Source organism: Camelus ferus, chromosome 36 (genome assembly GCF_009834535.1).
Source record: "Camelus ferus isolate YT-003-E chromosome 36, BCGSAC_Cfer_1.0, whole genome shotgun sequence".
Classification (NCBI taxonomy): Eukaryota; Metazoa; Chordata; class Mammalia; order Artiodactyla; family Camelidae; genus Camelus; species Camelus ferus.
The window spans coordinates 22,236,469-22,248,995 of NC_045731.1; the positions used below are offsets into that span (position 1 = coordinate 22,236,469).

Below are 12,527 nucleotides of genomic sequence, written 5' to 3' on the forward strand. Positions count from 1 at the left end.
GTTCTAGGTCCCCCATTTTACACGTGGCACACGGGTAACCTTTTTATCAGTAATCAGGCAAACTAAGAATGGTCAGAACCAGCATTTGAATTGATCCTGTGTCCAGATTATTTCTATTCTCACTCAGTATTACTGAAAATCTAGTAAAGTCAGAACAAACACTGCTGGGAAGTGGGTGCTTGAAACATGTTCGTCATCTTCGCCATTGGGGAGTGTTGAGTTCACTTTCCTCACAGCCCGTCCGAGGCTCCCTGCGTCTCCGGCTGCCCCTGCTGGGGTCTGCAGGGCTCCGGGCAGCTTCTCCTTGATCTCTACCCCAAGACTCTCTGCTCTCTACAGGTTGATTCTCAACACTGACTGCTCAGTAGAGCTAATGTCTAAAAACAAAAAAAAAGTGGGGAGGGTACAGCTCAGTGGTAGAGCAACTGCTTGGCATGCAAGAGGTCCTGGGTTCAACTCCCAGCACCTCCATTAAAATAAATAAAGCTAACAATCCCCCCAAAAGGAAAGTATTTAAAAAATAATAAACAGTACAAAGTCCCCACTCCAGGCTGGGGCACACAATTTTTTAAACGCTCCCAGATGCTTCCCATGTGCAGGACGGTGAGGTCTACCCCTCTACACCTCTTCTCGTGAGCTTGTCCACTCACACCCATTAGCCTCTTGAAACAGGAAAACTACTTGGCTCAGCCAAGAACTTTCTCCCGATTTCTAGACTTTTATTTGCCTACTGGATATCTCTCCTGAAGCCTACAGGCACCCAGCCAGAACTGAATCAGTTGTCTCCTCTCACGACTTGCCCCTCTTCCTGCCCTTCTTATTTCAGGGAACGGTACTATAATTTAGGACACTGCCAAAGCCAGAAAGCTGGCCTGCATCTTTGGCCTCTTCCTGCCCTTCCATCACACCTGTGGCCAATCCTTCCACCGGCTGAAATGTTTTCTTCTCTCTCCTCCTGGCGGGGCCTCAGAAGGACTTCACATGAAACTGCCAATAGGTCTCCCTGCCTCTATCTTGTCTCTTTCTAGATCACTTTGCATGTCTCCTCTAACTTGGAGGCACACAGAGTCCTGTGTGATCTCTCCACCTGGCTGCCTCACCTGCCTCCCACATCCTGTGCTCACTCCTAGACTTTGCAGTTCCTGGAAGGGACCTGGCTCTCTTTGGCCTCCCTCTTTTGCATGTGCAGCTCCCCAGGGAGAAATGGCCTTAACATTATACCTTCACCTGATCACTTCTAGGGCGTCTGAGATCTCACCACAGTGGTTCCCTCCTCTGGGAGAGCCTAGGCTAAAGTTCCTGCTCTCTGCCCCGAGCACCCTCTGCTGACTGTTATCCAAGCCCTCTTAACACACCTCCTCAGCCATCATTTCACGATGAGTCCTGTGCACCTAGGAGCTCCCGGAAGCAGGGACTGTGTCTTTTTTCTCTTTATTCTCAGAGCATGGTAGAGACTCATGTATAATGGTGGAGGGAACAGTGGTTATTCTGGAATTTCTCTAGAGTTGGGGCCTTGGGGTAACATTCTGGTTGGAAGAAGGGCTTAGGGGATTTACCCTGAAGCCACATTTTCAATTAACATTTCATGTTGTGTTTGTCTACAACTTGAAGTTACGAGTCTTAAAACAGAATGACAATTTCTAAAAAGTACTTTATCGAAGATTGAGGAAAATGGCAGTTTTCCATATTTAAGAATATTATTTTAATTTTGTGTGACTGGGGTGGTGGAAAATAGAAGTGCAGGGGCTACTAAAGCATTCTCATCCCCTTCCCCACCGTCAGGTCCTTCTGACAGAAGAGACAGAGGGATGTGAGGAGAAGGCTTGGAGGGTGGATCGTGCACTGATTTTAAATTATGACAGTTACTTGTGATTCTTTCTAATTTTCTTTTTAAATGGAGGTATTGGGGCTTGAACCCAGGACCTTGTACATGTAAAGCACGTGCTCTACCACTGAGCTATACCCACCCATCCCCCTGATATTTGTGTTTTTAGTGGGCATAATGTGCTGGTAGCAGGTACTTTAGCATCAGACACAGTCACCTGCCCCTGACCATCACGTTAATACCTTTCCCCTGAGCTAGAGAGCTAGTTAGTCTGTTTTCCAAAGTTCAATAAATTATCTACATTTTCTTTTTTCTTTAAAAAAAGGCATTAACTCATGTTTCTCATTAGTATCGCCTATAAATAAAATGTGATTTTATTAACCGTTTACCAAAATGTTAATGGTAATAAATATTAAGTACAGATTTCTGAAGCATCAGTCATCACTGAAGATCCACGTTCTGCTGTTCTCACTCTCTTAGCCACCTTACTTCTGGAGATCTGGAAGCGGCGCCAGGCAGAACTTGAGTACAAACGGGACACGGTTGAGCAGGAAGAACAAGTGCGGCCAGAATAGGAGGCGCGGTGTCCCCACGTGGAGATAGATGAGATTACCCAGGAAAAGCGGTCGCTGTTTAGATGCACTTTAGTCTGTTTACTTCTGGGCTTGTCAGCCTTGGCTGCATGTTGGAATCACCAGGGGACCTCAAAAAATGTTGGTGCCAGGATTCCATCACTGCAAGCTCTGATGGTACTTAGTGGCCTGGGGTGCATTCTGGCATAGGGAAGTTTTTAAAGCTCCTCTGGTTATTCTAATGTGCAGCCAAGCTGAAGGAGCACTGCCCGGAATGGTGGACACAGAAGAGAACTGTGGTCCTTCCTTCATACTAACAGTAAAAAGGGGGGAAAAAAAAGGACTGCTATAAGTGTATAAGAAAAGGGGCATTGATTTGTATCCATTCATAACACCAATAAATAAATGCAAAATATAAATTAGCCGCAATTACATAGATGTAGAAGGTAAGACACATTGATTTTTATAGTTGACTCCCATTTTTTCACATGTGCCGTAATTATTGCGGCTCCTTTTCATCGTAGACTAGGTGCGCCTTTGTCTTGAACTAAGTCCAGGTCACTGCTCTCCCTTCCGTTTGGGATGTGCACAAAGCAACGTGGCTCTCACCCTGAAGTCAGAGAAAGGGCAGAAGAAGCAGGGAAACTTTTGTTGAGGAGCCATCACTGTTTGAGCAGTGTTTGAGCTAGGCATTGTATATAATTGGAAATGAAAATTTATTGCTGCCACTCATGCTGCAAAATTAAAAATATAAAACTATATATCTTTGTATGAACATTCCAGATCTATGTAAAGATGATTTTTGAGACATCTGTATTATTGCTTCTTTCCATCAGCTGAGATAATTTAGAGCTGATGGTACTTGCAGTCAGCAGCAGCAGGACAGTAGGTTGTGAGCATGAATAACACTTGGAAAGAAAATGCTTTTACTAGGAACATCTGAAAATGTCTCCAACTAAAGATTTAATAAATTGAATCACAGATCTACAGAATGTTGGCACTGAAAATGTCTGGAGGGAGCAGGTCAAACTCCTCTTTTTATAAATGGAAAAAAATGAGGTTCAGCTAAAAATAGAAAGGGACATTTGTCTTTTACAATGTAATAAGCTTCTAATAATCCCCATTATGAATAGTTCCCATTGTTTACAACTGAAGATGGTGTCAAAGAATATGTTGGTGAAAGACTGTACATCCAGAGATGAAAGCTGAAACTTAGACAAAATTAGATGTGCGTAATGTTTTTGAGTTCTGAAAAACAAAAATGTATCATATAGGCAGAATACAAAAAAATACTGAAGAAAAGATTTTTGGACATTTAAACTGAAAATTGTAAATTTAAAATTGCCAATTAATAAGTTTAAATTTTCACTGGAACATGCTAGTTGAAAAATTGAAGATGAAGACTCATTTCACTTTATCGTACTTCGTTATTTAAAAAATTGTTTAATTTTTTTTTTTGTTATTTATTTGAATTGTTTACTTTAATTGCGAATGCATGCTCCATTGTTTAGAGAGGCCAGCGTTGTGGTAGTGAGACCTTGGGAATGAAGTGGCCTAAATACATATTTGAACACAGAAGCTTGCTTCCTGAGTGATCTTGGACAACTTAACTTCTCTGTGCCATAGTTTCCTATAAAATAAGAATAGGAGAGTTGCTTCCTCATGACTGCGGTAAGGACAGGTCTAATTAATGTACAAAATCTACTTGGAAAACGTCCTGGCACAGAGGGAGGGCCATGTACTAAGTTACAGCTTTTATTATACTCTATCTGCTTTTATAATCCAGGTAAATCTTGAGTCTTACTGATTTCATCTCTAAAAAAGAAATCTAAATATAAACTCTAAAATGGAAACTCTAAAACTTCATAGTTGTAGCTAATTAACACGTAAAGCTCAACCAAGAAACACACAGTGGAGACCAGTTATCTGCAGACACCTTTGAAACTTCCTGTCCTGCATGGAGTCTAAGCTGTCACTACCGTCACTTCTGAAATCAAAGGCAAGCTAAGGAATAGAGGTTTAAAGCTTGGCCTCATCAGGTACCCAGACCCCTAAATTCAGACCATGGCAGGGAAAGAGTTTACTTTTCACATGTGCATTTTGAAAATATTGTATTAAAATGAACACTGTATGTATTTTGTTGTGTGTTTTACATCGATAACAGAAAAGAAAAAAAAAGGGGAAAAAAAAAAAAACCCATGCAGTTACAAATAAGGAGGCTACGTCTGAAAATTATTATTATTTTTTAAAATTATGTTTACGATTTAGTGGCCAGTTAGGAGAAAAATCATTTCATTGGTGTAATCCCTTGATTGACTAAACTTGTTTTTTTAATTAGGAAGAAGAGCGTGTTCCATTTACCACCTGGGGAAAGTGTATACATATAACTCTTTGTGCAAGTGCTTTTTTCTGGGTAAGAACCTGCCACAGACTTTTTAAAATCTAATGTGAAGTGCTGAGAAAACTGAAAATCAAGCTTGGAAATATGTAGTCTCATAGAGAACACTTTTTCCAGAGAACATCTGAGCCAAAGCAGGCCGCCACTCTGGAGGTTCCACAGTCTCTTTTGCTCACAGTGCTTCCCCCAGTTCTTTTCACCTCATTTGTTAAAGTCAGATAAGTGGTTTAGGATTCTCCAGGGTCTGATTAAGAGACCAGATGGAGGCATTAAAAATTCTAAAATTTTCCAAGATTAACAACCAAGGTAAAATGTCTAAGAATAGCCTAACTAAAGGATAGTAGGAACTATCAAAAAAAAAAAACAAACTACGGAAAGATATAAAAGATGCTTTAATCACATGATTCTAGATTAAAATATCATATCTCCAAAATATCAGAAGCTATAAAATTGATTTGGGATTTATTGTGAATAAAATCATATTAGAAGTATAATAATTATTAAGATAATGAGAGTTTTACTAGCTCAAGAATAGCCAGATTAGAAAATAGGACAGGAAGTCCAGATATGGGCTCTGATATCAATAATAATTTAATATAAGAGATGGAAGACATTACAAATTAGGGAGATACAGGATATTCAGTAAATGGAACACTTGTTAGCTAATTGGGAGGAAAAGAACACATTGAAATCATACAGTGAACTATATATTCTGTTACATTCCAGAAACATTTAAAAACTAACACAATTAGAAAAAAACTACAAATAAATATGGATGATTATACAACCTCTAGATGAACAGTAAGTTTCAGAGGAAGATATATAAAGATTTCCATGCATCAGAAGCATCCTTATTTTAAACAAAACAACAGAGGATGTTATTTGTTTACAAATCTGACAAGGGGCTAATTCCTTCAATACATACAGAGTTCAGATCACTTCAAAGGTAACATCAAAAAATCTAAGGAGCATAGGAGGCAGAGATGAACACACATTCACAAAGGAAAAAATAGATGTCACACTCCAATGGTAATTCATTCAGTGCACATCAGAATGAAATAGTTTTCCACCTCTCAAGGGACACACATCTCTTTATGAGGATGAAGCGCCAGTAATCACCAATCCCATGTCTAGGTTACTGGATATTTTTTGTGAAGTATGGTTGATTAACAATGCTGTGTTAATTTCTGGTGTACTCCTCAAGCCTTCTTAGAAAGCAGTCTGGCAGTTCATATCAAGAGCTAAAAATATTCATATGCTTTAATCCAATAATTCAGTTTTGAAACACTTTTAATCAGGAAGTATTTCAAAATGGCAGGGAAAAGTCAGTATGGATGCAACTCACAGACATACTTTTGTATGTATATATATATAAAATCTCAGCCAAAATATTCTTCCAAACCTTCACATAGTAGAATATTATGCAGCCATGAAAAAGTGTGTCCATGAAAATATTTTATGACATGTCAAAGTGTTATGCTTATGATAGGCTTGAGAATAAAATTAATATATAAAATGATTTGTAATATACAAACAGTGCACCGTTCTGATGGAATTATGTCTATAGGTAGAAGCATTTTTCTTATTTTATTTTTTATTCATTCTCAGAGTTGGAGTCTTTTGATTGTAGGTGACAAAATCAATCTCCAATGTGTTTAAACAACAACCAAAAAATGGGGATGCATGGGATTTATTGGTTCCTGTAAATGAAATCCTCAGGTCTGAGGTCTGGCTTCAGTCAAGGAGAGATACTGTAGCCCAGATGATATCAAGGGCTGCTTTTGTCCTGTCTTCATTCTGTGCCCAAGGATGTCTCAGCAGTCTGCTTCTAGGCACTCAGCATCTCAGATCACACATCCATCCAAACAAAGGGAGGTCTCTTTTGGCAGCTTCCTCTCTTGATAGAGGAAGCTTATCATTCACATAGGCAACAGCATGTATCTTCTCACATAATAGTGGCTCTTCCTGGGTTACTTGCCAATTCTCAAATCATGTGCGAAGCCAATAGAATGAGGGGTATTATTTGTCTTAAACCAACTGAGATCTACCTCTGGTGCTTCGGAAAGAGTGGGTCAATCGAGCTTAAATCAAAGGACTAAAAACAGAAGGGAGGTTATTTACCCTAAAGCAAATTCTGGGTCCTCTTCTAAGACTTTTGACAGATCCAGGACAGCAGTTCTGTCCACTACTGACTACATTCATATTTTCTTTAATGAGCAAATATTAAAGTTATGATCAGAAAACATGATAAATAAGAAGAAACTTGAAGAAGGAGAATGGAAAGCTTTCCTGTTTCTTAAGAAATATTGAACGCAGTAAGTGCTTGGAAGAAAAATAGAAATGTGTCAAGTTTGTAAAAGTTCTGAAATGAATTAGAATTGATTTCACAGACCATGTAGGAGGCAGTGCTATACAGTTAGTGTGTCTTTGGGCTCTTTGAGTATTTCAGTTCTTTCACTTAATAGTTGCTTCATTTGGGGCAAATTGCATCATCTCCACGTGGCTCTACTTCCTAATCTGTAAAAGAGATATAATATTACGTTCCCCACAGGGTTGTGAGGATTTAGAAAAATAGATATGTACTGAAGCAATAGTAAGCATTTAAAGAATCTTAACTATAATGTTTTCTTAATACATAATTAAAAAATTATTATGCAGACTTATTTAAAACGCATAATATTTAAATGGCCTATATGTGCTGTACAAGAAAGGAAGGCTTAATATACTTTCTAGAATATAATTTTCTCAGCCTCAACTAATTTTCACATTTAATTACACACACACCAAAAAGTTATTCCTTTCACAAGCATGAAGCCTTAACTGTGAAGAAAAGGATGATGAAAGAGAATAGAGGAGGAAATAAAATGCATTCTCTACAAACTGATGGCTTAAAAACTAAGAAAAACAACTTTTTAAGAACTTGGTCACCATATTCATAGCTAAAACTTAGGTAGAGTTTTTCACATGCCTGTGGTTAATGTCCCAAAAGTTTTCACAATTAGTAAATCATTGACTCATCACAATGGTCCTATAAATTGCTATTATTATACTCCCATTATATGGGTGAGGAGATGGAAGCCCCTAGAGGTTAAGAAATTTGCACAAGGCCCGACAGCTAGCATCGGAGCTGGGATCCAGATGCAGGAGTGTGGCTCGTGGAGGGGCTTGTAAACACTCCCTCTGCTCTCCCCTGCAGGTGCAAGCCAGCCACCTGCTGTTACTGTAAATAACATGATGTGGTTCACTTAGTCTTGAAATTCACATCCTTTGTAGCTTTCTCTCTGGGGCAGCCATCAGGAGCGGCCATGGACACTGAGTACATGCTTCTGGACTATGACCAAGAAGGTAGATGGAAGGAAAACAGTTTAAAAATGGGATCTTTAATGTGCATTCTTCAGTGGCCAGAAAAATACCTGCCTAGTGAGGAGCTGAAACCCTATCAGCCACGTGAAAATTATGCTTCAGACACCACCGTTGCCCTTGGGTCCACACAGTCAGAACTACAATGGATCAAGGACATGAATCTTGTGCAAATGCAGGGAGTATGAATACCTGCGATTTTAAGATCTCAAGGTGTACGAAAATCATGTGAAGCTTACATCAGCAGAGACCTGCTGTCACTTCCAGAATTTCCCTCATGGCACGTCCACAGCTTCCCTGGTCCTATTCAGAATGAAGACGACAGCTAGCACCTGCTGACCCCTCAATCAGTGATAGGTTCTCCCTTGAAAGGAAGCGTATCCCTTTCATGGGTTACAACTAGATCATAACCTAAGTAATTCTATAGATGTAGAAGGGGTATTTTCATTGGTTCTGCTATCACAGACTTGTCTCCAAAAGAACATGCCACCAGTTACTCCATTTTCAGCCATTTAAAGACATACTTAGCAGGCTTCCTTCTTTAGTGCAGTTTTAGGTTTACAGAAAACTTCACAGAAAGTGGAGTTCCCATATATTCCCTATGACCTGCACACAGCTGCTCCTGCTGTCAGCATGTTACATTAGTGGATGCACTCATTCTTTTTGACATCCTTCATTCCTCCTCCACTAAAGTTTAACATGCCTGATATTCACGACTCTTGTGGCATTTATGTGCGATTTACATCACTTCTCGCGTTTATGTGAGTTTTACAGGCCATGCATGTTGTCTGTTTAAGCGTGGGTTGGGGGTAAGTTTTCTGTTTAAAAATACGATCATTAGTGAGTCTCATGCTGCGGGGTTTTGGTTTGTCAGGTCCTGTTGACCGTTGCTTCAGTTATTGGGATCATTGTACGCAGACTTTCAGTGTTCATTGTATTTCCTGCAAAACTTTCCAAGAACCTGAATGGAAGAGACCCAATCCAGAAGTACCTGACTGCAGGTGGGCCACGCCCATCACTGCTTCTCTCATCAGCGTTATCATCATCGTGACCCTGAACGCCATATAAGAGAAAGTGGCAATCATGATGACTGACTCTGGTAAACTCCTCCTGCAGCTGAGGTCATTTCTACACCAGTTTTAGAACCAGGTCCAAACAGAGACTGTATCTTGTAGGCACTTCAATTCCAGTACATTAGAGTCTTTAGAAAACTTCAAGTGTAAACGTATTTTCTCTCGCCTATGTGAGAAGTGAATTAGCTCCAGCTTTGCATTACTAAAAGGGAAAAAGGAAGCATTAGAATGTCCAAGCTCTGTGTAAACAGGTCAGTGCTTAATAATAATTTCAATTACATTAGATCATGAACCTTATTGTTGAAAGTAAATAGTCTCTGTATTGCAAATAAATGGAAGAGGGTCATGGATCCAGTGGCAGATTTGCTTGTGCGCTACGGAGAGGACAAGTAATCACAGTTTTATGTGTCCTCCCCCCATGCTGTTCCTGTTAGTGTAGCTCCATTCTCATCAGCTGTGGCTTCTTTAATAAATGTTTCTTCTCTCTGGCTTGTATACCAGCCAGGGCTTAGCGGCCCAAGTTAAGTGCTTCCGACCCGATGCATGTGGCTGGGTGGTTCTCCCAGTGGTCTGCTCAGTGGTCATCTTCTGAAAACACTAAGACCAATTCAAATTCTGAACTAGGAGGATGACCAGTTTTATGTTCCCCAAATGCTTGTAGCAAGATGCCCCGTGTTTTGTTTGTTTTCTTCAATACTCCTAACTTACTGCCGTTCAGGGAGACAAGAGAATATCATTTAGCAGGATGTTTAAAAGTAGCTTTCTGTCAACTTACACCTGACAGAGGACAGTTCTTGCCCTTTGGATAGTGTTGTGATTATAAATTTTAAGGAACGGCTGACTCTTTTTTTTTTTTTTTTTTTTTTGCCTTGTGGGATATTGTGTTCATAGTGGGAGAAACTCTTACAACAGTGTGTAGACTTGGAATTAACATAGTAGCTATGTTAAAGAATTCAAAACAGCTTAAATGAAAACAGTGTGAATTGTGTATATATATACATATTTACTGTGTTAACTCATGTGTCCTTGGCTTTGATGAGCGTCTCAAAGCCGTTCACAGTTTTACAGAATTAACTTTTCTTTATTCTAGCTGCAGAGCTCCCAAGGACCAGACTGACTATGAGAACAATCTAGCCATGAAGTTGTTCTTGTTCCAGTTTGTCAACTACTACTCCTCGTGTTTCTACATCACATTCTTTAAGGGCAGATTTGTGACTTATCCTGGAGATCTGGTGTATTGGCTGTGAAAATACAGAAATGAAGACGTCTGAATACAGCTTTGTGTTCTGACAGTCTAACCTGTTTCAGGTTTTCTCTTAGTTGCCCAATGAAGAGTGTCTTTACTCTCTGTTCCTTAGACTTTTTAGGCATATAATAATGACTTTATTTCATTTTAGAGCTACCTAAAATTGAAATGAGATTTTCTTTCTAATATTCCAGTGTGACCCAGGTGGCTGTCTCCTTGAACTGATGACGCAGCTGACAATAATCATGGGAGGACAGTCCATCTGGAATAACATACAAGAGGTGTTACTTCCGTGAGTACTAAGTCATGTGATCTTGGGGTGAGAACGGCCCACCCATTCACGTCATTTTCCTGCGTGCCCATCTCTAGAACAGGGGAGACTCTCTGCTTATTAAAGCTCTCCAGATAAGATGATCCAGCCAACAGTGTAAACGTACCTGCTGTTTAATAATTATGCTTAGATACCTTCCTTTTTATGTTTAACTTAAATCCCCAAGTGCTATAGTTTCTGCTTATGAGCCCATCATTAGGGACTGACTGATCAGAGCCCTTTGAGGGGTGGCCCTTTTTAGGGCCCTGAACTAAGTTTTTCCCACAACTTCCCACAACTTTCTCCTCCTTTTACACACACATTTAAAAATGCATAACAGGAATTTGTTGAGTGCCAAGTATGTGCTAGTCACTGTATTAAATGTTCTACATATAAGTGTGTGTGTGTGTGTGTGTGTACAATTTAATCACCCAAACAATCCTTATTCTTATCTTCCTTTTGCAAATGAAGATCCTGTGGCTTAAAGAGGGTAAATGATTTGCCCAAGCTCTCATTGCCAATAAGAGACCACTGTGGGACACACATGTAAGACCCTATCTCCCTGAATCCATGTTTTTCTAAGAACAGAGACTCTCTTGGGGTCCTAAGGCACAGGGTTACATAATGTTTTAAGAGACACTTGTCTAAAAGAATAACTACAGAGGTTTTGACTTACTGTTCTCTTCCTAAAAATGAGAAAAGCAGATGTTAGCAAAGGTCACACTGTCCTTTTGATTTTCAAATAAGCCCAATCCCATATCAAAGTGGACAGTCCAGTGTTATCTGTAATTTTGGAACATTTCAAGGGGCTTACAGTATTCGCTTTATGTTGCTGTTGTAACAAGTATCCCCAAACCTCATGGTTGTAGGAAGAAAAAAGGAAAAGTATCCACTAAACAACACAAATTTAACCTTGTAGTGTTCTAGAACACAGAAGCCTGCTGAAGTCAAATTATTGGCAGGGCTGTTTCTGAAGTCCTCAGAGGAACCTGTATCTTTGACTTTTCTGGCTCACAGAGGCACCTGAGTTTCTTGGCCTGTGATTATTTTTCTCTCTCTCAAGGTCAGCATGGTTTTGTGTTTCTCACTCTGATCCTGTGGTCACATCTCCTCTCCTCTCTCCCTTCTTCTGTCTCCCTGATCCTCCTTTAACGACCCTGGTGATTACACTGGGCCCACCTCTATAATCCAGCTCGTCTCACTTAGAGTCGACTGGTTAGCAACTTTAACCGCATCTGCAACCATAGGCCCCCTTTGCCAGGGAACCTGACCTCTCATATGTTCCGGGGATTAGGACATAGACATCTTGGGAGGAGAATCATTTTTCTGCCTACCACACTAACCTTTTTCAGATAATTTCTGGGTTTGAGTTTCTGTTCTCATGAAACTGTTGATCTCTCTTCTGTCTTGCCTTCCATACCAGCATTCTGCTCCTGGCCAACCTAACTGCAGAGCTCACCCCTCTCTGCGGTGTCCCCCAAAGCCACTTACACAAGCAGGCCTTACTGTTGTTTGGAGGCAGGGAGGAGAAACTCAAACAACTTGAATTTGAAATGAAAAAAACTCCGTAATTTTAAAATCTTCCATGCCACTATAAAAATTTATATTTTTAACATCATTTTAAATTTTTAAACTATTTTAAACTTTGTTACTTTTTAAACTTTACTTTTTTTCTTATCATCCTACATTGTAGGCTCCAGAAACTTGCTATTTCTGCCCACCGCATTCAAGTTCTCTTTCATT

The 12,527-nt window shown here is 39.8% G+C and overlaps 1 long non-coding RNA gene across 1 annotated transcript in view; it reads left to right on the forward strand.

Annotated features, from left to right (window-relative positions):
* The window catches only part of LOC116661745, a 224,774-nt gene extending 212,478 nt beyond the window's left edge, over window positions 1–12,296 (forward strand). Inside the window, exons 5-9 of the long non-coding RNA XR_004317667.1 lie at window positions 2,306–4,436; window positions 4,736–4,810; window positions 9,114–9,254; window positions 10,319–10,536; window positions 10,669–12,296. This is a non-coding gene — a long non-coding RNA (uncharacterized LOC116661745). The remainder of the gene's footprint in view (window positions 1–2,305; window positions 4,437–4,735; window positions 4,811–9,113; window positions 9,255–10,318; window positions 10,537–10,668) is intronic.
* Window positions 12,297–12,527: the final 231 nt, after the last annotated feature.